Source organism: Streptopelia decaocto (assembly GCF_964273445.1).
Source record: "Streptopelia decaocto genome assembly, chromosome: 11".
Taxonomy (NCBI): Eukaryota; Metazoa; Chordata; class Aves; order Columbiformes; family Columbidae; genus Streptopelia; species Streptopelia decaocto.
Window position 1 is genome coordinate 3,488,280 of NC_138666.1, and position 24,804 is coordinate 3,513,083.

At 35.8% G+C, this 24,804-nt stretch overlaps 1 protein-coding gene across 7 annotated transcripts in view; it reads left to right on the forward strand.

Annotated features, from left to right (window-relative positions):
• Positions 1-24,804, forward strand: part of FTO (FTO alpha-ketoglutarate dependent dioxygenase) — a 233,266-nt gene that overhangs the window by 1,976 nt on the left and 206,486 nt on the right. Inside the window, exon 1 of one of the 7 annotated variants that reach the window (XM_082062367.1) lies at positions 17,879-17,978. The exons of the other annotated variants lie outside the window; for them this stretch is intronic. The gene's annotated coding sequence lies outside the window, so the exon portion shown is untranslated. Of the gene's footprint in view, positions 1-17,878; positions 17,979-24,804 lie in introns of those variants that run through there. 7 annotated transcript variants of the gene reach the window in all.

Consider the following 24,804-nt stretch of genomic DNA (forward strand, 5'->3'; position numbering starts at 1 on the left):
AACATGTAAGAAAAGCTCAAGGGAGCTGGAGTGAAAGGATGCTGCCATAGCCACAGCTAGATGTTGTAGGTGCACAAATAGAGAATGATGAAAACTAAGAAGAGATCCTTATAGAGGATTTAAAGGTGTGAATACTTATAGGATGCCTTAGCGGGGATGTTGTAAATTGGGTACTACTGGAGAGAAACTTGGATTATATTGAAAGTGAAACAAAATGAGGCTCTAGAATGTCTTAGAATAAAGGATGCCAAAGGAGAAGGGTGCAATGGGAAGAAGAAAGGTTCTACAAGATGTAATATATGTGGTTTGTTGGTTTTGTTTGTTTGCTTTTGGAAGCATCCTTGTACTAGTATTATTTCATACAACTTAATTAGAATGGTAATCTTTGGGCTTCTGGCACTATGGCAGTTCACCCCTCAGTCCCTAAGTCTCACTAATGTTGCTCACCTAAGAAATGCTGAAGGCAAAGGAGTTGTGTCTTTATTGTAGTAGTTCTGCCAAGACTTCCATTTAGGTCCTGATCAAAATATTTCATAGCAAACCAAATATTAGTGAGGTTAACCCGACCTCTTCTGGAGAATAAGATTTATGGGGCCTACTAATGAGGGAAGTGGTTGGATAGAGAAGCCGGTTTGGATTATCTATCTCCTGGCAATGTCTCTCTTCTGGAGAATTAAATCCTGAATAATAGTTCTTGTTTTGCTATAACTGTGTACAGTTAAATCCTGTCTATCAGAAGCCCGGTTGATTGGCTTTTGCTTTTGTAATTACGCAGTATGTTTCTTATATTTGATAAGCTGTTCTCTCCCTCAAATATTCATGTGTATCCAAGTTTTGATTTATGCTGTTATAGAAGAGCACTTCTGTTCCAAGTACATGTGGTAGAATTTCTTTGGCATGCAGTGCTGTCATACAGCAATTTCTACTTTGCAGATCACTCAATTGGATTGAGTAAGATTGAGTGTGTCGCAGAAATGAAATTATTTATGCTAGTATTTGTTGTTTTAAGCCCATGAGGAGGAGGAGAAGGAGGACACAAATTCATTCCTGGGGAGAGGGTCCAAAAGAGTTGGAAAACAATAGTTAATTACTCAGCTATCTGAAACACCATGTCATGGATGCTGTTGTCTTGCAGTATTTTTAAGTCTTAAGAGTAATAGTGTTTTGCTGTCCACTTAGGTTTCTAAAGACACCAGCAGAGATGTTGCATGCCATCAGCTTCTCTGGTCTTGCCCATAGCAAGAATTACTTCTGTGCGTAAAACCAGAGCTGTTAGAGTAGATGTTGCTCATTAGCTGGAAAGGCATTTTAATGAAAGAGTCAATTAAGAGTGTGTTTCATTTGTGTGTGTTTGTTTTATTTTTAACTTAGAATTTAGTTTCAGTGTGTAGTTGTATTATTTTTTCTTTACTTTGGTTGGAGTTTTGGTTAACTTGCAGTAAAGTTACTTTTTCTTTTTTGCTGGGTGCGGAAAAGTTACCACATAAAGTAATACCAAACATAAACCTTTTATTTGGTAGTCTACTTACACTATTTTTTCCTTTTAATCTGATAAGAAAGCTCTTTTGCTTTTAGAATGTTTATTATCTTGATTAATATTAACAAGTTAGCTTGTAAGACTGTTCTCAAGACTTAGTCAAAGTTTTTTTAAAGTAAGTTTCAGTGTGAGAGATGCCAGGTTCTAGTAACTACTTTTATATGCTTTTCTTGTCACTCTGTGCATATTAAGACCATGTATCATTACCGTGTGAAAGATAAGATGCTCAGCTCGTCTGTATTATTATTTTCCTTTAAAAGGATTACTCTGATGGGTCTTTCGAACAGACCACTAAACCCCCTTCACAATTACCGTATGTAACTGTTTATGCGAATTCACATTACTGTGAAACCAGAATGGGTGACTGAGAATGTATTCCACAGACATTACTGTTATGTTTGTACAGCTCCCAGCACAGCTGGGACCCCAATCCAATAAAGTTATTGCTATACAAATAATAAATGCATCAATATGCACATATCTGAATATTCAGAAGGGCTTTTACAAAGATATTCATGTGCGATTTCACATTTGTGAGACATGTTAGACAAAGTGGCAAGGAAATATAAAGCTCTAAATAACACAAAGCTTTGCATGTATTTTATTTACAAGGAGGAAAAGGGAATATACAGTGGTTTGGCTGATATTTCAATGAAAAATCTTATTTCCTGCCACATGCTAATTTTTGCTGGCTGGAAAATAATATATATTTATGAGATAAAATAGGTTGCTTCGACATTAATACTCAGGGAAAAAATAGGCAAGTCCTCTCAGAGCACTGAGGAGCAGTGGAATGATTTTAGCATTAATGCTGAAAAATGTCATCCACACCACACAAAGAAGTATATAAACTTTAACATTGTCTTATCATGGTTTGTTCAAATATTATGTAGATTGCTTGTTGTTATTGTTCTCCCTCTTAAGATATGAAGGCATGAAATGTTTTCTAATTGACGGATTAAATAGATTTTTTTTAGAAGTTGTATTTAGGAAAAATAAAGTTAGTGAAACAGCTTAGATGCAGTTAAATAAGCTTCTTGTCATGTCATATTTCTGCTTAAGTAAATGATCTGCAGGTTTTAGCAGAATCAGCAGCCAATATGCCAGTAGCAATTTTTGTGGTAGTCACATTATTGGCCCTTCCCATTATTAATGAGACAATAATTAAGAAATAGTGTTGATAGTCACATAACACATGATTTGTATTTTGGAAACAGCCAGGTAGAAGCCTTGCATATGCAGAATAAAATACAAGAAAGAATGAGTCGCAAATGTTCCTTGCTTTTAAATTCATCACATTCCTGCTGCTTAAATTGCCTCAGCTGCTAATGCTGGAACCATTACAGTAATGGACTCGGCAAATGAAGGAGAACCAAGACATACACACTTTATTACTGGAGGGGTAATTTTCTCTTCATCTGTAATAGCAGCAGTGCCTAGTATTGATCAGACCATCAAGATACTAATCCTCTGTAAAATTACTTGTTATAACTGAAAATGTGTTAATCCAAATCAGTCTGTGTCCTGGCTTTCTACTTACTATTGAATACAGACTATTAGATGGTTTATTTTTTGTGATTTAAAGCCTTTATATTGATAATAGTAGTGGCTTCCTTTGCAAGAACGTGTGCTTAATCTAAGTGATGGCCCAGGGTCGTCTTTTTGTTTTAACTAGAGCATCACCCACTTAATTAAGAAGTGCGTGTCTATCCTGCTGCTCTGAATTATATTGGTACTTTAGGCTCTGCAGATTTATTAAACATGTTGTTTTACATTCAGTCTCTTGTTTTTTTGCTGTAAATAAGAACAGATCTATGCTTCACATATTAGAATTCTCTAAGATTTTGGAGCTAAGGATGTGAGGATACTGAAAACACTAATTCATGTTTTGTTGCTATGGCCTGTAAAGCTATTCTCTATGAGAGTAATGTAAGAGAAGTCAAATGCCAGGGGTCTAAAGGTCTTCAGTTTACTTTAATCCTAGTGATCCACTCATGAGACAGTGGTATGGGAGCTGTGCTATTCCATATCCAAATAGGCACAAATAAGCACTCTTGGGAAGGCTTTTTTTTTTATATTTTTTTTACTCTCTACCTCATCTATTTTTTCGTAGTCTTGTATGTTAAGATTGTAGCTCATGTCTGCTACTTGTATAGCCTCTAGCCAACTGAAGTTTTGGCTCAGTTGCATGTCAGAAGTACAATAGCTGTTACAGGTACGCGACACCTCGTAGGACATGGCTGCACGAAATGGTTCCATTAACCCTGACCTTTCATTAGACTTATTAATATGGGTTCCTACCACACGGCAGCCTTTGGTATCTTGCCAGCTTCTCGAGGGCAAGAAGCATCCTAGAAGTTACGCTACCAAATGTAAGATGAACTTGACAGTTTTTTGTTGTCTTAGTAGATTTGCAACTAGACTGTTATTAAACATCAGTATGTTCTTAAGCAACAACACTGAGACAAATAAAACAATTGTTTACAAATCCAGCATTAGATGTGCAGTGTCTAAAAACATGATGCTAGTTGTTTGCATTCTTTTTAAAAATATTTCTATAACTTGTGGCATTCAGGAAAATTAAATTTACACCCACCCCAAAACAAGGGAAAGTACATTGTGGAAATCCTTCCTGTTTTCTGCAGAAAATAAAACTTCATGTAGATTGAATTTTTGGTTTTGAATGAACATCATTCTGGAGAGGAATCTTGTGTGAGTCGTTAGCAGGTGGTTTGATTTCAGAAAGCTAGGTAGTCTCAGATGTAGGTCACCCAGTCCCTGTTGTCTTCTGATTAGGAACTTGGCTTACAGTCTTTGAAGTTTCAGATGAAAATTGGCATGAAGATATGGTGAAATGTCCCTGCTGGAGGTGAAGTACTGGGCCTACTATTATTTATAGATTTGGAAAACATTTAGTGAATAATTATTATACTTTTTTACACCAAATAGGATTCAGTTTCATCTGATCCAGGTTAATGAAAACTAGACAGACCAAATAGTGAATGCCTAAAGCTCGTTTCTGTTCCACTGCAATTGGTGATGAAACTTACGCAACCTTCAGCTGAAGAAGGGTAGGGCTCTCATGCTTTTAATAATTCATCAATTTCTTAAATTATTTAATTAATCTTTAATGACCTAGAGCATCCAAAATATCAGATGATCCTCTTCAGTTGAGACTAAAAAGGCCTATAGTGTATTACTGTATCCTGTTAGGTTCACTAGTGAAGTGCAAAACATGATTATGAATATTTAGTGACATTTAAGGTGTGGGACAGATTGAGCATATCTTTGAAGCCTTCTTGGATAGAAGATGATAGTGCTGTAATTTCAAAACACATTTTTTTTAGTTACTGGAGTCTTATTATGAGAGGATACTCTGTTCTACATTATTTATCCTAACAGGGGTTTTTTTGCCTTTGTACACATGCTACACCACTTTCTAAAAGAATTACATCTTTATCTTGTAGAACTTGTTCAGTTTCATTTTGCCCTTTTATCTGATGCTCATCCCACCATTTTTATTTAAGACTGTAAAGTTACTTTAGTGTAACTGCTATTGTCACCTTTGCCCTCAGCTAATCAAATAGTTTACCTTGAGGGAAGCATCTATCTCCCACTTTCATTATTATTATTTTAGTAGCTGTAAAGATATATATTTTATGTCTCCAGAAGGCTGTAACAGTGAAACGAGGTATTGATCTGCTGTATTTGGCAATTTCTTTCCACCTTGCCATCGATATCATGTCAGCCTCTGTCTGTACTGTGGTTGACCTCACAAATAGCTCTTTATGTTCCCATTGGATTCAAATGATATACTATGCTCAAAACTAAATCAATGAATGATTATAAAGTTTTTAGTATTATTTCATAACCCCGAGGCAACTGGTACTTCATGCAGTGAATACTTGAAGAGGTACCTGATTAAAATAGGTTGCTGATTCTGTTCTAAGGTTTAAAGTTGTATTTAATTCAAGTATCTCCAAATATTCAATTCTGATTTGTGTATTTCTATACAATACTAAAATTACTCAAACTTCTGCCTGTAATTGACCGGAGAGGCTCTGGTCTATAATGACAAAAGATTTTACTTAAAGCAAAACCTCTCACTTCTGATACATGCTGCATCCTTTGTTTTGAGTGCAAACATGTCACGCACTGGATCTTGCCAGTGAAAGATCACGAATGTTACACTTTATATGCTTTAAGGGGAAGAAATGAAGGTAAAGATCTGATAAGATTTTCACCTGCAAAAAGTGAACAGTAAGTGAATGCAACTTTGGACTGGAAAACGTTGCTCCTGGTACACCTTGCCTATACTTTCTGACAGTTTAACTACGAAAATTCATGTTCAAATACACATTTAATAGATTAAAAAAACCCACCAACCTCTGAATGGAAATAGGTAGATTTTTCACGATAATTTAAAGGACTTTAGAAGCCCAGTCCTGTTGATACTGAATGTGCTCTCAGGGTGGGCAAGGAACTTTTGAAAATCTGACTTATTTCAAAGCAGTAGGCCTCTTCAAACGTACATCTGTATTCAGAAAGGACTGACTCAAGGCAGTGTACAAAAGGATAGGTTTATGCAAATTAGACAACAGTTTGCACATCTGGAAACAACTTGTATTTGGCTGTATTCTCTTCTGATTTTATTTTACATTTACTTCTAATGTAAATGATGTCATTGCAGCAGGTAATGATGCTCTTCTGCTCAAAGGCAATACTTCATGGTCTGGTATCTAAATCATGTGATGGGGAAACAACTGCAGGTGATAAAATATTGAACAGAGTGGTATTGTGCATATGTGTGTACCTAATCACCTGAAGAAAACAGAACAAAACATTTAATCCAAATAAACTATGTAGGAGGAAGTTATTTGGAGCCTTCATCATAAGCAGTGCATATAAACAACAGTGAAATGACCATCCTTCTGCATTGGAAAGCTTATTTGGAGTTTAGCTAGAAATATTGTAATAAACTTTTTTAAAGAAAATTAGAATTTGTCAAGCCTAACACTTTTGCAAGACATTTACATGGAAAATTTGTGGAAAGTTGTTCCAATAAGATAGATTTAGAGTATTTCCATTATGCATTTCGAGAGCAGCTATATGGCATATTTTAGTATGCAATATAAAACCGGTGGAAATTACACCAAAGATCTGATCAGTTTGAAACTGTTTTTGTAAGCCTGGAGTTTTTCTGAAATATGAAAGAATTTATTTATTTATTTATTTATTTATTAATGTACTGCAGCTAAAATTCAAAATTCAAATTCAAAAATTCCACTTCTGTCTTCTATCCAGGTAGGAACCAAAAGCTAACTTTTACTAAACTTGTTATTTGAGATTTAGTATTTGCTGGATATAATAGAACTGATCTGATAGGTGATAAGAACCAAAGACAGTTCCATTCCCCACTTTCCAGCTGTTCCCTTGTCAGTCCTTTAGAGTAAGATGGATTGAATCAGTAGTGTGGCTCCTTTCATCATTGGTAATAGGGAAGAGAAATTGTTTAGCTTTGGTTTGGATTTTTTACTGTGACGACTAGTTTAGTTGGCGGTTACCTTTTCTGGATGTTCAGGGCTCCGGTTTTTGCCTTTGGCACGCAAAGTATAAAAAGTGTAACGTATTACTGGTTTTGTTTCTTTTTGAACTTCATGAAGATGGTGGTAGTTGAACTTTTCAAGAGGAAAAGTACAGGGACAAATGCTAGTTTGCCCAGACTTCTCCCATTCCTTAAAACAGAAGCTATTAAGCCTCTGCATTGTCAAGTTTGGAAACCTGGTATGCGCTGCCTTTCATTTCTTGAGTTTCTGTTGCTGGTGTCTGAAAAATAGTTTTGTGATCTCCTGCCTTCGTGCCATCTCCCAATATGTGTGTGTGGTGCTGTGTGTGTTTTTGTGGTGTGCTTTTTGTTTGTTTGTTAGTTTTACAAAAAGAATTTATGCTTCCGGATTCCCGAAAGCTATTTGTTGTCGTCAGGGCAGTAGGTTGGTCATTATCTATGATCTGAAAAGTGCTGAGAGTGTGACTTGTGCAGTAGAATGTACCAATATAGTTCCTGTCTTAGAGAGTTTGTGCTCTGTGTGTATCTCTGTGTACATGACAGATGAGTGGTTTTATGCTTCACAATCCAAACATATTCCTCATAAATAGTAACAATTCATTTTCCCTTTAGTTTGCAAAGCACAGTTTGTGAATAGGGTCTTCAATGTGTTGCTATCATAACAGAAATTGGTACAAAGCAGTAATGTCACAAATGGGATGATACCAGTGACCCAGCAAAAAGAAACAAGCACTTTGCATGTTGATCTGTTTTGTTAAAGGGCAATATTTGGCCCTGTAAGTGAAGGAGAGATGAACTGTTCATGAAAAGGGCATAAAGACCTAACCCATATGATCCTTTGTCAGCCTGATTAAATTTAGTGTCAAGCACTCATTCATATGAAAGACGAGCGGCATCACTGTTTATCTAATAAAAAAAAAGTATTTCTATTTTTCCTGAAGTCTTTTATATGTTAATACAGGCAAACGTGAATATGATCACATAATTTAAATGTGTAAGTAAAAAATATACATCTTTACTGGCAATGGGTTAAAAGTAAGATGTATATGTTTTATGCAAAGTAAAGCAATTTCATTGTTAATCATGCTGTTCAAGCCATAACTCCACACAAAACAGTGCTTTTAAACAAATAGAAAATACTGTTATTGTACCATTTATAACAGAAATGCTTAGTATATTTAGAGACTGATGCAAATTATTTAGTCATGTTCTGTAATGTATGCTCCTGTCACAATATTAATATACAAATGCAGAATTAAAATTCCAGGTGATTGTATTACCCCTGAGTGTAAGGTGTTAGGCTCTGCTTTTCAATACTAGAAGAAACCTTGGTGTTTATAAAAATGGAAACATTTTGGAAACAAATGCATTCCATTACAAGAAAATCAAAGAATTTATTGTGAAACAGTTGAACTTCTCTGAAATATTAAAAGAAAGAGAAAGGAAGAAGTTGAGATGTTTTTCCCCTCACCCTTCCTACCCTGCCAAATCTGGTTTGCTTAAAACAACTCCTGGGAGTTCTGTTTAACGTTATACTTTGCATGCATTTGTGATTTGAAATACAAAAAAAAAGAAGTCAAATTTGAGAGAGACAGTTTGAATGGCATGCTGTCAGTTTGGCTCTTCATGAATTGGCAATGGTCTCATTTAGGACTTTCAAATATGTGTCTGCCTGGACAGAATGAGACCGTTTTGCATGTTCTTCAGAAGACAACCACTCCTTGCTGCCTCACAGTATTCAGTGGTGCATGACAGTTGCCCTTCATTTCTGTCTTCTTCGAACTTAACCTTTGACCGTCCACTTAGTCGCTGTGCAACGGTTGGAGCAGGCCAAGATGTTCGTGAATGACGGGCATCGGCTTGCAACGTGCTTGTCATTATTTGACTGTCAAAAGTAGCCTGCCATTGGGCTCCATCAAGGTTTGAAACCTATGTGCAGCAGCCCATACTACTTAACTTCCAAGACTGTCAACGAAACGATCAAATGTGCATAAAAAATGTGTGTTGAATACATCTTTGATCATAATATAGGGAGATATTTTTTGTGTGCGCTAAATGTATTCATATGATTTTCACAGGGCCAAGAGGTTGAATGTGCTGCCATGGTAAAAAGTGAACTGTTGTCTCCTGTGGTCTAAGTTTCAAATAGCACGATTTAGATTTCAACAGCTCTGCCAGTTAAACTCTCAGCTTGTCTTGCGTATCCTATCAGCTTTTCAGCCAGCAGTATTAGCAGCGAGATACTAGACGAGTAGTGCCTGAGGTTAGCTGTCAAACTGGAATGTTATTTTGGATCTTGCTGCAGTGTAATATTATAGAAGGAGGTCAGGCTGTGTCATTTGTAAAGCAGTTGTGTGAACTTAAAATGCCTGAAATGTTATTTATTTTGGGTACTTTTTTTTTTTTCCTCTTGGAAGAGTTGAAGAGGAGATAAAATTTATTATAAAAAAATAAGAAACCTAAGGCAATGTAAAATTGTCATTTTTCTCTCAAGCACAGAATGCAGTGCATAAAAGAGCATCAAAATTCAATATTAAGAGTCAGTAAGGCTGAAAATTGCTAAGTAATTAATACTTGACATTGAAAATACTTAACAGGCACTCATATTTGTATCTTCTGATAATGAATGCTGTAAACATTGGGGCTGAGCCTCATACTTAAATTAACAAATGGGAATTGTACCCCTGGATTAATTAGGAACATAGGCTTGGTATGTAGGTAAATCACTTATGCAAACTATCATATATTAACAAATGCTTTGAATTGCTTCATGCTTGGAAAAGTCATATTCCGCTTTAGTGTAATATTCGCTATTCACTTGGGCAAAAGCCATCTGTAGCTGCAGTTTATTTTATTGAATTTCAAACATCTCTGTTTTCTTCTATCAAGATATCACAGTTCATTTGCCATTGAAATGGTATATGAAAATGACCTCACAAAATATAAATATCAGCTTAAAAAAAAGGAAATTCAGTAGAGCTTGTTTGTAACGACTTCTATCCAAATCATAAAAATAGTGTTCTCTTGCTAACTGGCTATAACATTATTTTTTTCCTTCATGTTTCAAAACATTGTCATGCTAATTTAGTAAAAACAATAAAGTGATAGAAAGTGGTTAGTGGTTAGATTGCTTAGAAACAAAAAGCATTATTTGAATAATATTTTTGTCCTCTGTATTTTCTGAACCTGGTTTTATTTTTTTCTGCTTACAATGTCATTTGCAAGAGACCTCAGTTCAGATGCACTGATCTAAAATATTCAGTTGTGTCACGGAGATCTCTTAGTCTTTGATCTTCTTGCTCTTAATCATAAATGCTGTTGCTATTTAATAACAGTCTAACTCTTTGATTTGAGTCTTTGCTAATGCATTAATATGTGCCTAGTCTGAAATGGAGTATAAAATGGATGCTTTCACATGTGTGTTTACACACATATATGTATATATGCATGCCATAAATGTGCAAAATTCTTTGGCAAAGTGGACTGTTATTAGATTTCAAAATAATATTATTCTAAACACTTGATCCTGGTCACGAAGCTACTGTTATGAAGTTTTGGTTTATGTTTCCCTCTTCTTGACTAATGTATACCTGCACAGTACGTTTTGATGAAGGAGGAATGAGTTTTTGAAGTGTATATGTGCAAATATGCAATCATTTAAGTGCATTTAAACATCCAAATAAATAATGAGCCATTGCGTTTGTTGATGTGGTCTCTGAACTTAACTACTTTCTTGGTCTCCAGGGTTTAAAAAAATGTTACCGAAACAAATAGAAAAATTGACCAGACTACTTTTAAAATGAAGGAATGTTATTTTCCATTTCAGAAAGATGTTGCTCTTTCTCTTACTCTACAAACCAAAATTTAATTTCTAGTGGGAGTTAATAATACTGTTTGTAGTTGTGTTCCTGGGAAAAAAAAGTTTAGAATCTTCAAGCACAAATCTTTTATTTCACTTGGAAGTATAGAATATCTGTTCTTCCTCTAACCAGTGGCTGCTTTTTTTTCTTATTTTGAAGTAACTTATTTACAGAAGAAACTGAGTGTTATTGAGTTTATTGCAAGTATGTTCATATCCTTATATTTTTCCAAATAGAAAAAGTCCTTTTGTTAATGCTGTCCACTCTGTGTAATAATTAAGCAGTTTGTGTTGATCATCTTCTTGCCCTGCAGATCTTCAAAATTATAGCTAATTTAAAAAGATATAGAGAAGCCAATTCATTAACATAAAATGCAATAAAAAGTGCTCATGTTCAGATGATTATGTATTAAGAGTTATGAGGTGTTGTCTTTTCCCATTGTCTTAAAAGATATAAGGAATGTTGCCATAAAAGCATTTTCCAACTTTCTTTAGACGTTAGAATCAAATGCTGGGAAGTTAAAATAGAGTGTAGCAGTTGTCATTATTTTGTTTTGTGTTCTGAATTAAGAGTATCCTGACTGAAAACAACATGTTTTAATCAAGCCAAGAAACTTCTGAAGTTGTTTTCAGAATGGCAGGAGTTGTACATGTGCTTTTAATTTCAACTTCCAGAAATTATTCAAAAACTTAGAGTTTAAGCATCCACGATCCTCTGTGGTATTACAGGAGAAAAATAAATACTATTACCCAAAATAAGAGAGAGGTAGGTACCTTAACAGAAGTGCTTTGTTGTCACCTGTACTCTCTGCAGTACAAATATCAGCTTGTCACAAGGGTTGAGACCTTTGTAGTGCATTCTTTCAGGGTACAAATCTGTCTCTCTTCTGCCTTTAATGCAATAGCTGTGAAATATCTGTATTAGGTAAAATAGAGGTTAAGGCACCTTAAGGGCACTGAATTCTTATCTTTTTTTACTAGCAGTGGTGTCAACATGTACTAAAATGTGATGACCTACTCTCCTCTTTGATAAAAAGGAAAATGACCTGTCTACTGTGGATGGTGATAGAGTTGCCTGGGGCAGATTATATTGTCACTTTCTTTAGTATTGGCGTGTAGAAAAATAAAAAAAGCCAGGATATTTCTGTTTACTATAGAAGTATTTGACATTTCTAGCTACTGATAAAATATACTCAGGGGTAGAAAGAAGGAACTGGTTTATGCTGCTAAACAAGGTTGTGAAGAAATGCAGAGATTCTTTATTGTGTGAGCAGTTGGTATCACAGGACACATGATACGTATCAAGAGATTCCTTCTGACGACTTTAGACACTCAAAGTTCAAGTTCTGCATTTAACCCTGCTTTCTACTTGTCTGTGGCCTTTTGGTACACAAAAGCTGTCATCTCTTGAGTCATGTCTTGAAATCCTGATGTACCTGTGTACTGTGAAACTTGGAGAGTTTAATCATGCACTTCCATAATACAGCTAACAAAATTTCTTATATTCTGGAAATAATTGGTGTCCCATTGAAGACTTTTTCTCTGTAGCGTTTTAAAGCCTTTGTAGTTTTGTAAGTGTTAATTAATAAGTCAGTATGGTTAGTCATTTTCTATAACTGTGAGTGGTGAAATAGATAAATACCTTGGAGAGCTGATTTGAACTGTAGATCTGGGACATCTCAAGCTGTTAAATGTACTTTAGGTTTAGGTAGTATTTCTATGGCATTCTGTAAATTAAGTGAAGGTTCTCTTCGTGCTAATCAGACTGGACTTAAGGATGAAGTAAAGATTTTTATGTTCTTTACCAATATTTAAGAGTAGGGTGTGTTTCAGCATTCATTCACACTTTGCAAGATGCCAGGGAAATGCAGAAGATGCTTCTTGTGTGAGTTCCTTGCATAATAATTTTGTCTTTGGTTTGCAAGCTCATAGATTTTTTTCTGAGATATGATGAAACAGGCCCATAAGTTAGTTTTGTTTACAGCGTCTTCTTATAAGTGGAGTTTGTTTTACTGGTGCTTTACTGGGAGCTTTATGGGCCCCATGCCTGAATCAGTCACTTTTATCATTTGTTCCTTATCAGTTAAAAAAGCCTGAGGATGAATCAGTAGTTTTTTGAAATAGTGAAAATGTGTAAAGCTACGTTTATGTAGTGTAACATTTGCAAGCTGAGAAACAAATTATGAATTTAAAATCTGGCCCTTTCAATGGGCTAATTTGGTGCTTGCTGACTGGCGTTCAAAAAAACCCCAAAATTTTGTTGTTAGAGGAATGAGACCGCAGGGGACAGGAAAGTGACTTTTGGTTGCCAAGCTGGTACTTATTTTCTCACTGTTGCTACACTAAAGTCTATGGCCAAATATGTGTGGTTTTTTTTTTAATTTAAATGAGTGAAGCTATGATATCCATAAGAGAAAGTGAGAAAGTTTCTTTAAAAGGCAAGAAAGCCATATAAAGAAAGTGTAAAAAGCATAAACTTTGATCTAGTGTCAGTTGCTTACAAACTAACTCATTAAACTATTTGTATCCTAAAGCTATAAGTATTCATAAAGAAGCTAGAAATCTGTTGGTGTTGGGTTGAATTGCAGTGGAATAAGTCAAAACTAGAAAGTCAACATAAACTCATTTAAATCAGTTCAAAGTGTGTCTTGCTAGATCTTGAAAATTCTGGCATCATATTCTTCTTTTGAAACCTAAACAATTTAGCTTTCATTTTCAGTAGTTACTTAGATTTCTTTTTTTTTTTCCAAAGCACGGGAAGGAGTAGATAGCTGACAGACCATCCTATAAAGGACTATTCACCAAGTCAGAAAGAATCATCTGGTTAATGGTACTTTTGCTGGGATAATTTTGCCTCGAAAGTCTGCAGTTCCCTTGAAGTTGGTGCTATGCCATGGTATCGAGTGCTAGAAAGTTGACTTCCTCTTGAAAGAATTTCAAGTGTGACGAGCTGATGAATTAAATCAAGTTTATTTTAAAGTATTTAAAATATTGCTATATCTGTGGAGATAGCAATCCTGATATCTTTTGATATGGTTATAAACTGATATATGGATTAAAAAGTGAAAGAACAGTTAAGTCCCAAGAATTTGGATTTATCAAGTGTTGTAGAATGTTTCTATTGATATCCTAGAAAAGTAATAGCTAGATATAAAGTAAAAGCTTATTACTTTACAGAACTTTCCTCTTTTGATTTCTAAGTGAATACAGAATTTAATATTATGTTGGCTTATACTTGAGTGACCCTTATTTTATATGGGCTTATAATTTAAAGAGTGTTTAGAAATTAGCATTACCAAGCCCACTTATTTATAATCTTTTGTCTTTGTTTGATAATCTATGGTGGTTTTATTTTTTCTTTTAAATATTTTCATTCCAAGGAATTTAAGTGAAGAACTGGAGCTAATCCAGTTCTTCAGAAAAATAAATGAGAGAATAAAGTCAGTAATGGAGGCAGGCACTGAAAATGAAGGAGCGAATTAAGAACTCAGCAAATAGGGACTTGCTGGAAGATGCTAAAATGTTAAGGCAATATGGTATTTATTTTTTGGGGAAGATTAAATAAGCAGAAAAGCGACACAAAATTGAATGATGGTGAATCAATAAAACATGAATTAAAAAGCCGGACACCCAGTGGATTTCAGTGCAGGATCCTAGAGTTTATTTGACTGGAGTGTAATCAGCAACTGTTATGTAAACTATATAAAAATGAATTTACATGTGTGTTTTGTTGTTTAAAAGATTTACTGTCATTTTCTGCAAAGGAGCTCTTAGTGTACAGCCATGTCAAGGGCGAACACTCCAACCCTCCCACTGCCGGGACAGCTGTGCCAGGCAGGGCAGCACCACTGATTCTTGTCCAAACCCAGCAGCCTGGGCAGGAGGAGAATGCTTTTGCTACTCTTCTCCTCGCTTCCTGCACCTTAAGTGCTGTCGAAGCTGAATTTTAGAAAGTGAAGGTTGTGGTTATGCTATTTTTTATATTTAGATGAATTCAGGTGAGGCTGTTTGGCAATGTAGGTGCATCAAATTTTTTTAAAAACAAGTAATTGTCTCACTTAAGCATCTGCTAATTCTTATTTTATGGAACGCAATAAGCAAGAGTAATTTATTGGCACTGAGGAAAAAAAAGAGTGATGTTAACATAGCTATGATTTAAAAAAAAAAATAAAAACCCAAACAAATAGTTGAGGAGCACGTGCAGCCTGCTCATGCATGAGGACCTGCTGGGACTTGGCCACTGAGTCCTTCGGAGAGGTACCTGGCTGAAGAAGTCTGAACTACTCTCTCAGAGGAAAGAATGCTTAGGACCTCTTCACTTATTTTTAGAAAATGTCATTTGCATGTGGAATCTTCTCTACTGTTGTGACCTTGGGCCTAATCTTCTCTCCTTTCTAAATTAGTTTTGGAATTCTTTGTTTGAGAATTCCAAATTTCATCTGCGTGTGCAAAATAGCAGAACTTTGCATGCATAATAAAAGCTCAGTGACTTCTTGACAGTGCCAGTGGCATGATTAATTCCCATGCATAATAGATTCAGTCATCCTGTGCATATGCTGTGACAATGTAAGCAAAGGGGAATGAAGGATCCCCACGGATGGTGTCTGGGAGAGAGCTCCTGTCTTGCTGTCAGATACGTTTGCCTCTCCCCAGCTCCCTGCCGATCCCGTTCTCCTTGGGCTCTGTGCCAAGTGCAGCATCTTCCCCATCTGGTCAGTACCACGAAGCCGGACCACACCTCAACCTCTTTCATCTCTAGCTGGCTAGTTTGTGTGCCTCTTGGTAAAGATGCAGAAAATGCAAGATAAGATGGTATTTTCCTGAGGAGCCTTGATATAATTATCCTTTGTGTTTGCCAGGTTGAATCTTTTCCTGTTAATAAATTAGCACTGTTTACAGAAAATCATGCCTGGTATTTTGACTGCACCAGTTTTGAATCAGATGACTTAGTGCCTCATATCCCAAATATTAGGGCTTTTATTGTGATCATTCTTTGAAATGCGCCAGACTTTCCTTGGCTAACCTGATAGTATTACTCAATTGTGTCAATTGTGGGGTTTTTTTGTACATCTACAGATAATGTCGAGGCATTATTACATGTACAGTAGCAAAAATGTTAAAATATGGGAGATAATGAAAAGACTTTTAACTAAGACCACTGAAGCTCTCAAACTAGAAAATTAACCTCAGTCTCTCTTCTGACATGAGCAGCTGCTTTTGCAGGCTCTAAACTGGGATCACATGGTGCCTCTGAAAGTTAACGAGAAGCCTTAGAGAACTTCTCCTGACAAGCCAGTAGAGCTTTATGACACTATGCTGGCAAAACTGTCTATGTCACATTTGTAGCTACATACGTACAAAGGTATAGTACATTTTGCTAACTGTAGTTTTTAGGCAGATAGAGTGATTTGATATGCTGCACATATTTCTGTATCATAGTAAACAAAATATTAGTTGTATCTATCTCATGAAATTAATAAACCCAGTATGTTTTGCAGCTGTGTTTTAGGCAGTAGCTGGGTAAAGTATAATCTGATTTCTGTCTGGTTACCAATGTTTATCAGTGATGAAAAATTACAGGTTAGTCTCTGTTTTTGTAATCAGAACATTTACACAATGGATATATTGTTACAGTTGTCATTTTAGTTCTGATTATTACTCAGTATGTCTATTGCAATTTTCTCATTTACAGCTGTTATCGAGCTCCATGTGTAATAGATGAAATTACTTTGTCCACCATTTATTTTATGAATAGCCTACAGAAACATTAGTGTTAATAATATTATCCACTTAATGTACACAGCAGTTTATAATGTGGATAGATGAAGAATGTGTTGCACCATTTAAATTTTATTGGAATGAGATAGATAGATCTAGTACATTCTTGCTGGTAAATGCAGTGTTAAAGTCATCCGATGGATTTAAAGAAAGTCAGTTCTAAGTGAAGTGATTGTAACTACTCTGTTACTCTGTTGGTGTTTGTTTGTTTGTTTTTAAACTAAGAGGAAAATTTCCTTTCCAAAAGAAAAAAGTCAGAGTATCAGCTGTTTAAGTTGTGCAATTTGGTTTCCTTGCCCAGTAGCAAGAACATGTACATGAGATGCATATCTCATTTTGACAGTTTCTTGTGTCTCACTTTTCACTTGGTACATACACAGGTTTGAGGAGCATGCACAGCAGTGCTGGGTTTTTTCACAGTTGTTTTAACTCTGTTTACTTTTTTGCCTCACTGCTGATTCATGGTATTAGGATTATGCACTTCAAGATGAGAGAAGGACTGGGCTGCCCTCTAAAGCAACAACTGGAGACTTCCGTAGGGAAATATATCAGACTGCAAAATCCCTTTTTCTGTTTGGATTGTCTAGTTGCCATTATTACTGGAGGAAGATGGTAAATAAGCAACTTTGAGGCTCCTTCGGTTTACATACAGGATTTGTTTGTTTGCCTCCAACCTTTGATTCACCTTTTGTTTTCCAAAAGAAAAAAAATATTTGTGTGTTATTGAAGCATAAGTTATTTTTGCTTCTGATAAATCTCTTGCATCAGAAGGTGGGCAATAATCACATTTTGGCTAAGTGGAAATGACTTCTAGGCAGTCCGCTTCCTAACTCTTGTTCTTTATCTGCCCTTTTGGCTTAGATCAATATAGGGAGACTTGGTTTTGTAAGCCTAAGAGGAAAATTATCTTTTTTCTAGTTTTGGGTAATTCTGATTGGATGAAGGAGGAACTCCATAGCCTGTTTCCGCTGATGAAGCAGGGCTTCGTCAAAGTTGACTCTTTAAGATGCTGATTTTGAAAAAGTCGTTGTGAGGATATGCTTTGTTTTCATAAAAATGCATTGTAATATTAATTTGGTACACAGAGAAACCATAATTAATAACCACAATTGATTTTTTTTTTCACTTATTTTTTCAGGATAAGCACTTAAACAGAAAATCTCCAGCTAATGTTATATAGAAGTTATGCTGTTTGAATCAGAGAAAAGGAAGTTCAAGTTTCTGACAGTGGTATTTAAGTACGTGATGTCAGAATAGCAGTTCTGATGTTGTCTTTGCTGTGTTAAGACAAGTTTGAGAGGTAGAGGTAATACGTATTAGACCAGCCTGTACTGTTATAAAAGTTAGACAAGGCTGAAGAAGGGCTTTTGTGCCCTAGAGCTAATCTGACTTTGGTGATTCTGGGTGGTCTTGTAACAGCTACCCCTGGAGGTATTTCTGTACCTGCAGCTGCCATGGCTGCCACAGCACAGTGTATTTTGGGGTAGTTCCTCCTGTCCCCCCAAAGTTTATTTGATAACAAACAAGCTGTGCTATGCAGACCAGTTAGTCTTTGTTGCTGAACTTGCACAGTTCATCCATTGTTTAACTCGACAGATCTCAGAAGAACTCAGAGATGTTTGACATATTCAGTCTTGAATTTTTAATGAATTTTCTTAATGATATTTTTAACTACGGGGTTGATGACTTAACTGAGTGTGTACAGGAAACTGTACACTTATGTACATATTGTGGATTCTTCTACCAAATAAAATAACTACCCAGTCTTTTTTCTGTAAAAAGCATGTCTTCATAGTTCTGTATTCACAAATTTCTTAACGTCACCGATATTTGTCATTTAAACTCTGTCCATTCTGAGCTACATTGTAGTGCAGGGATTCATAGTGAGCAGTGTTCTACTAGAATTTTAGGACCACCAGAAGACTGCAGAGAGCTGTCTGGTGTTTTGTCTCTAGTCCTAAAAAGTACCCAATGTTTCAGTGAAAGGTAAAATGTGCGCACCACATACATGTGCTTTGCTTCCAGCCAGTTGTACAATATTGTAGTTTTCTTTCTTAAGAGAACATGATACCTATTATTTGTTGGGACCCATCTATAATTTGATTGCAAGCTAAAGTTAATTTACTTCCAGCTTTTATGTAGTTGTTTTCTCAAGCATGTAGAGCTTTTTAGAAGTTATGTAACACATAACAAATGAAGAATAGCACAAACCTGATATTTTAGGAGAATAATTTTGGTATCTTCAATGTTTGGTTACTCTATTAGTTCTTTTCACAGATTTTTTTTTTTTGCTTACTACAGAAAAATTACATCAAATGCAGGATAACAGAACACTGTCAAAGTAAGAAGGTTTTATATGGACAGCATTAGACAGGAGCAGAAAGATCCAGTGCACTAATAGGCACGCTCACATGAGCTACCTAGTCCATTGACAGTTTATTCCTTTGTTCTCCCTCTCGACCCACTTTCTGCCAGTGATTTGTGACATATTTTGTAAGAGATCAAATAAGCCCTTGACACCTGATTGCAATGTAGTGCTTGTTTACAGTTGCATTTTTGAAGGACCTCTAGACAAGATGGAAGGTTTAACTTAAAGTAATTAAATTTGCATCTGCTCTGTGACAGGAATTTTCTTATGTATGCATCCTGTTGAGCAACTTTTACTGTAATTGGCCATGAAGTACCAAAAGAAAGATGCAGGTAGACAAAATCATTGTTGCCTACTACTAAAATCTGTCATTGTATTTCATAAGGACTGGCTTGTACCTGGGTGTGTGCCTGCGTCTTTGAAATATAAGAATGTCTACTTTTATTTGGAAGGAGAAAGGAGAAATTTCCAAAGCACTGGAGCTTTCTCTGGGTCCTTTCACACTGCTTGAGTGGGGCTAGATGTCTAAAATGCCTGTAGGTACATTCATCTCTTTCTGAATTACTTTTGTTTTCTTGAATGTTGGTTATACTTGTTTTGCAGTTATCTGCCTTTTTTTTTTTTTTTTTGTATGTCTACCTTTATCCTTGGGCAGATTCCTGAGCTGCGTGATAGTGGTATATCTAGGCACTGAACCTACCTACTTTCATGATCTTGAATTTCTTGATCATTAAGGGTAGATCTGGTGTAGAGTGCTGTAGTTGGCAGAACTCCCAGGCAGTATTTAAATTTACTTCATTCTAGAACCATCTGCATGTGACTTATGCTCAGTAGGATATTTTTTTTTAAGCAAATATTTTATTTGGGGAAATATTAATTTTTATGTCTCTAGTTGATCACCAGTTTGTTAGTAGCCTGGTCATTGTCAGCAAGCTTTTTTTAATGTGTAATTTGGAAGTAACTATCTTTTCTCCAAACAGTACTTATGACAATCATTGAGTTATCAGGTTTAAGTTTTTTCCTGAGCTGCTGTCTACTGTTTTGTGATTCTCAGAATCCTCATGTTCCCTACCAACGTGGGAATCTTTTTTTTTTTTTCCTTTAAATGTGATAAAGGTCAGTGTTAATTCTTGTAAGTCAAAAGGCAACCAAAACACACTAAGTAGATTGAAGATAAGAAAGGTTCTTTTATTATATCATTTTAAATGTGGATCCTGATTTGAAAGCTAAATTAAGCTGAACTTGATGAACAGCGTTTTCTATTCACATTTTAAAATCTAAAGAACTGTTTTATGGTTGTTTTGAATTTACCATGATTAATTCTTATCCGTTCCTTGTGGTAAATTGTGGCCAAATGCAGCTGCTATAATATAGAATAATGTACAATTGATATTGTTGAGATTCCTCCTGTCAGAGAGATTTGAAGTAACATGCCATGATGTTCACCTCATACCATTTGAAGTGGTTTTATGAGGACCAAGAGTTATTTGCGTCTTGCATGACCTGTCCTTATTGCTACTTTTGAGTACAACATAGGTTGGAAGAAGTAATTATTTTCGGCCTACTGACTACAAGTGAGATTAATAGCTTTTGAAAGGGCTGTAATGAAAGGCTGACCCAACTGGCTTTTGTATTATACCTTGTTTATCCTCCTCTCATCTCTATCACCTTTGGGCTACAACAAAATATAATTTATGTTAGCAGTACTTCATAAGAGGTGAAAGGTCATATTTTTAATGAGGGTAGCCTTGATTGAGATTCAGGTTTTAAAATGTTGTGTGGTAGGGTACAGTCAACAAGGCCTATGTAAACAAAATGATTGCAGAAGGGGGCAAGAAGAAGTATTCTTTGTGAGGAAATAAGATGGCTTTCTTTAACTGGGCATTACTGAAGTTCAATTAGCAGAAGATAAATAACTAGAAAAAGGGCTTATCAAAATACCAGCATTGTGATTGTCAAGTCCAATAAACCTTTGTAGTTGCAGTGGAGAGTTGGGTTCTTTGTACTGAAAAAAATATTTTGCAGATAATAAGTTTCCTCTTTCTTATTTTCATGTTGTTTACGTACATACATATGTATCTTTGACTAGAGCAGGGCAGAAATGAAATGACCACCTTTGCTTGCTCCAGGGAGAAATATGCTGTACAGTGCAAGTGAGCTTCTCCATATGTGGAATGGTTGCACATAATACTCAACTGGTCCTGAGTTTTCCCTTTGGAAGGAAAACTTGCATTATGTTCCAGTACAGTCAGTGAGATTGAGCGGTGGAGTCTGTTAGTAGTGTGTTCACTTCAGTAAAACTGAACTGTTCAGAGTGGTATGCTTCAGTGATGGACAACGCTGCTGGATTTATTTGTTGACTGATGTTAGTATTAGTATTCGATGTTAGTATTAGTATTCACTTTGTTACTTACATCACCACACAACATGCCGCCTCCTCATAGAAGCCAAAATGTTTTGAAGTAGGCTATAATTTCAAGAGAATTCTAATCAAAACAAGTATAGCAGATGCAGGAGGCAGTTTTAGCGTGTAAGAGAGGAAGGTAAAGATTTCACCTCGGAGTAGTCAAAAGCTGATTTGAAAGAAATTCTTAGATTTGGGGTTTGAGCATTCAAACGCATACCCTGTGTGGCTGCTGCTTCTCATGAAAGCTCCCTCTTGTCTTTCATTTGTGTATGTTCTTTGCAAGTGACAAATTGCTTCAGTTATATTGCAGAAGGGAATGGGAAACACTTCAGAGATTTTGAATTTGATTACTGTTTGTGGAAACAATTTCCAACCTGAGTTTAGTTCAAAGTTTGCATAGAGAAGAATGGTGGAGTGAGTCCTTTCAGTTATTTACAGCCAAATTGCCTTTGGAAATTATTAAAATCTGAGCATTTTATAATTTTTTTTGCCATATAATAAGTTCTGTGTTAGAACTGAGAATAATTGTTAGCTTTCCCATCTGACAGCATAGTAACTGATGGTAAATGTGGACTGCATAACGGTGACTACTGTGTGCAAAACCATCGGGCATATAGGGTTCACTTTGTGTGGAATGTCATAAGGAACATTTGAGAGAGCAGCAGTTTGGATTACATAAGATCTGCAAGCCTTTGGAGAGGTTTTGTGCTCATGTCATTTCCCTTTTTTTCTTCCTATTACTGCACTATTTTCTGTGTATCATGCTGCATCATAATTAAATATCAGATTGTGCCCCTATATGACATGAGCTGCTTATTTTGTGGTGATACTCGAAGTGATGTATTGAGACCTGTTGCAGCAGTTTGAACAGTGGGGTTCTCCCCACGCTCCTGCAGTTGTCCCTGGCTGTGTTTGCACCCTGTCAGCCTTGCCGAGCCGTTCCTGCCGCATTCTCCCTTCTTCCCCACCGCAGTGCTCCCCTGGGTCTCCGGGCTGTGCTGGCTGTTGGCCAGGAATTGAATCACACAATACTTTAAAGCAACATAATGTTGGGATTCCCCTTCTTTTCTTCGGTGTCAATAGGTCTTGAACTATTAATGCAAATCTTCAAAATGATTCTTTTAAATTTACACTTGTTTTACATTATTTTATAATTAAGTTTTAGTGTTTAAAGAGAAGAAATGAATGGAAGTTTTTCAACTGATTAAATATTAATTTTATTCACATTTAACCCTAATTTACATTGAGGATGTTAAGCGAAAGGCAGATCTTTTGAATTCAACATTTTCATTTCCTTCTAGCCTCATTGATGAATAGCTGGATCTTGTCAGATGCTCATAAAAGGTGATGATGGTCCACAGGGACAGAAGAAATAATTGTGCTGCTTGCACTTTCTCGGATGGTCTGTTTATGATGCTTACTGTTTCCTGAAAACAAAAAAAAAAATCCCTTTTGTCTAAACTAAAACTCAGATTTGAAACAAAAACTTGTTTCAGACCATTAGAGAGAACATCCTGTTTCTCCAGTAGCTAATTAATTTTCTTTTATTCCAGCAACAACGTTCTCCTTAAAAGTTATGACAGTATTATATTTCAAATAATTTCTTGTTAAAGGCTTCTCTTTTTTTCTTTTGAAAGAGACTTTTATAAGCTCTCCCTGCTTATGTTCCTCTGCCTAAGTCTTAAAAGATTGAACAAACAGACCAGCCTTAAGCACCTTGAAAAACAGTCACTCCCGGATTGTCCTCATTTGACGTTTTGTACGCAGGTGAAATTAAGGCTATAGATTTTGAAATATTATGCTTCATTTAATATATTGCATATCCAGATTGCTCTGTTATATACAAACTGAGAGACTGATCTGAAGATACTTGTTTAACCCTAGGCAGGCCTTTTGGGGACTCTGGCAATTTGTCTTATTTGTCATAACAGGACTTCAGCATTTTGGAAATCTTATTTCTAAGGTATTTTATTGAAATGTGTGTCAATTGATAATATTGATGTTAAAATCTTGTATTACATATGTGATATATCTATTATATATAGTACTATAAATTTAGGTTAAACACAAAAATGTTGCGATGCATGCAACTACAACCAGGGGTAAAACCAACTGCCCTTTATTTTGATGATTTTTTTTTTTTTTTTTTCCCGGAGAGCTATGTTAACTAAAATGAACTCAGTATACTCATTAAAATCTGTGTTTCTTACCTGGGAGTTCTGGTAACATAAAATTTATGTATGTAATTTAAATTGCTTACGGAACCCTGAGTAAAAGTGCAGGCTTGCTATTGTATAAACTGCTATAGCTTATTCAGTGCATACAGGTGCGCAAGTGAAATCCTAGTTTTGCATGCTCTACAGTTAGGCATTTTTGGAAGTGATACAGACCTTAGTGCGCAGTGTTTAATAAATTATTGAACTTTGAAGAATCTCTGAGAAGTAGAGCCTGCATGTGACTGAGCAGTAGACATGAATAAATGTTATCCTCAAGTGTATCTAGCAGACAGTAATAGATGCTTGAACAGACAATACAAGCACTGAGTGAATGATGGTAATAACATTAAATATTTACATACAGCAAAAGCATCTTGACAGCAGAAAAGAGACTGTCTCTGCAGTAAGGTGGATAAAACCTGGTGTAATATAGTATACCTCTCTATAGGACAACTTCTTGTTAATAACTAGCATAATTTCTCTGTAAGATGTGTTGTAAAAGTAGTTGTTTGGGACTCATAACTGCTGTAGTTGAGTCTGGCTATTTTATATGGCGCTTTAAAATCTGCGAATCTCTGCTGTCGTACAAGACAATTTTCAAGACTTCATTGGTGTAATCTCCTGGTGTTGATATCACTCCATACCTACTATAATGTAAAAATGATTACTAAGTTCAGGAATAAGAATTATTAATTGCATAATAATCAGATGTTTAGTATTAACCAAGAGTACGTTTTGACCGGTATGTTACTAGAAGCTCAGAATCACTCTGCTTTACCTTAGTTTTACTTTCTATTTTCTAACGTAGCAGCTGTCTTGAGTTCTGTCCAAAGGAAAGTTGCGCTGTAGCTATACTCAGGAAAGCAAGAAGCTATATCCTTCGCCCTCCACATTCTCAACTGTTGAGCAGTTTCACTGGAGTAAATCCATTTTATTGATGTCCAGAGTCCTTGAAGTGCATGGTACTTGTTTATGTGCCTTTTTGGGGGGGGGAGATGGGGAAGGAACCTGCAAATTATCTTTGTTGATATTGCTTGCACTGCATTTTTTAAAAAATAGGTCACGCTTGAATT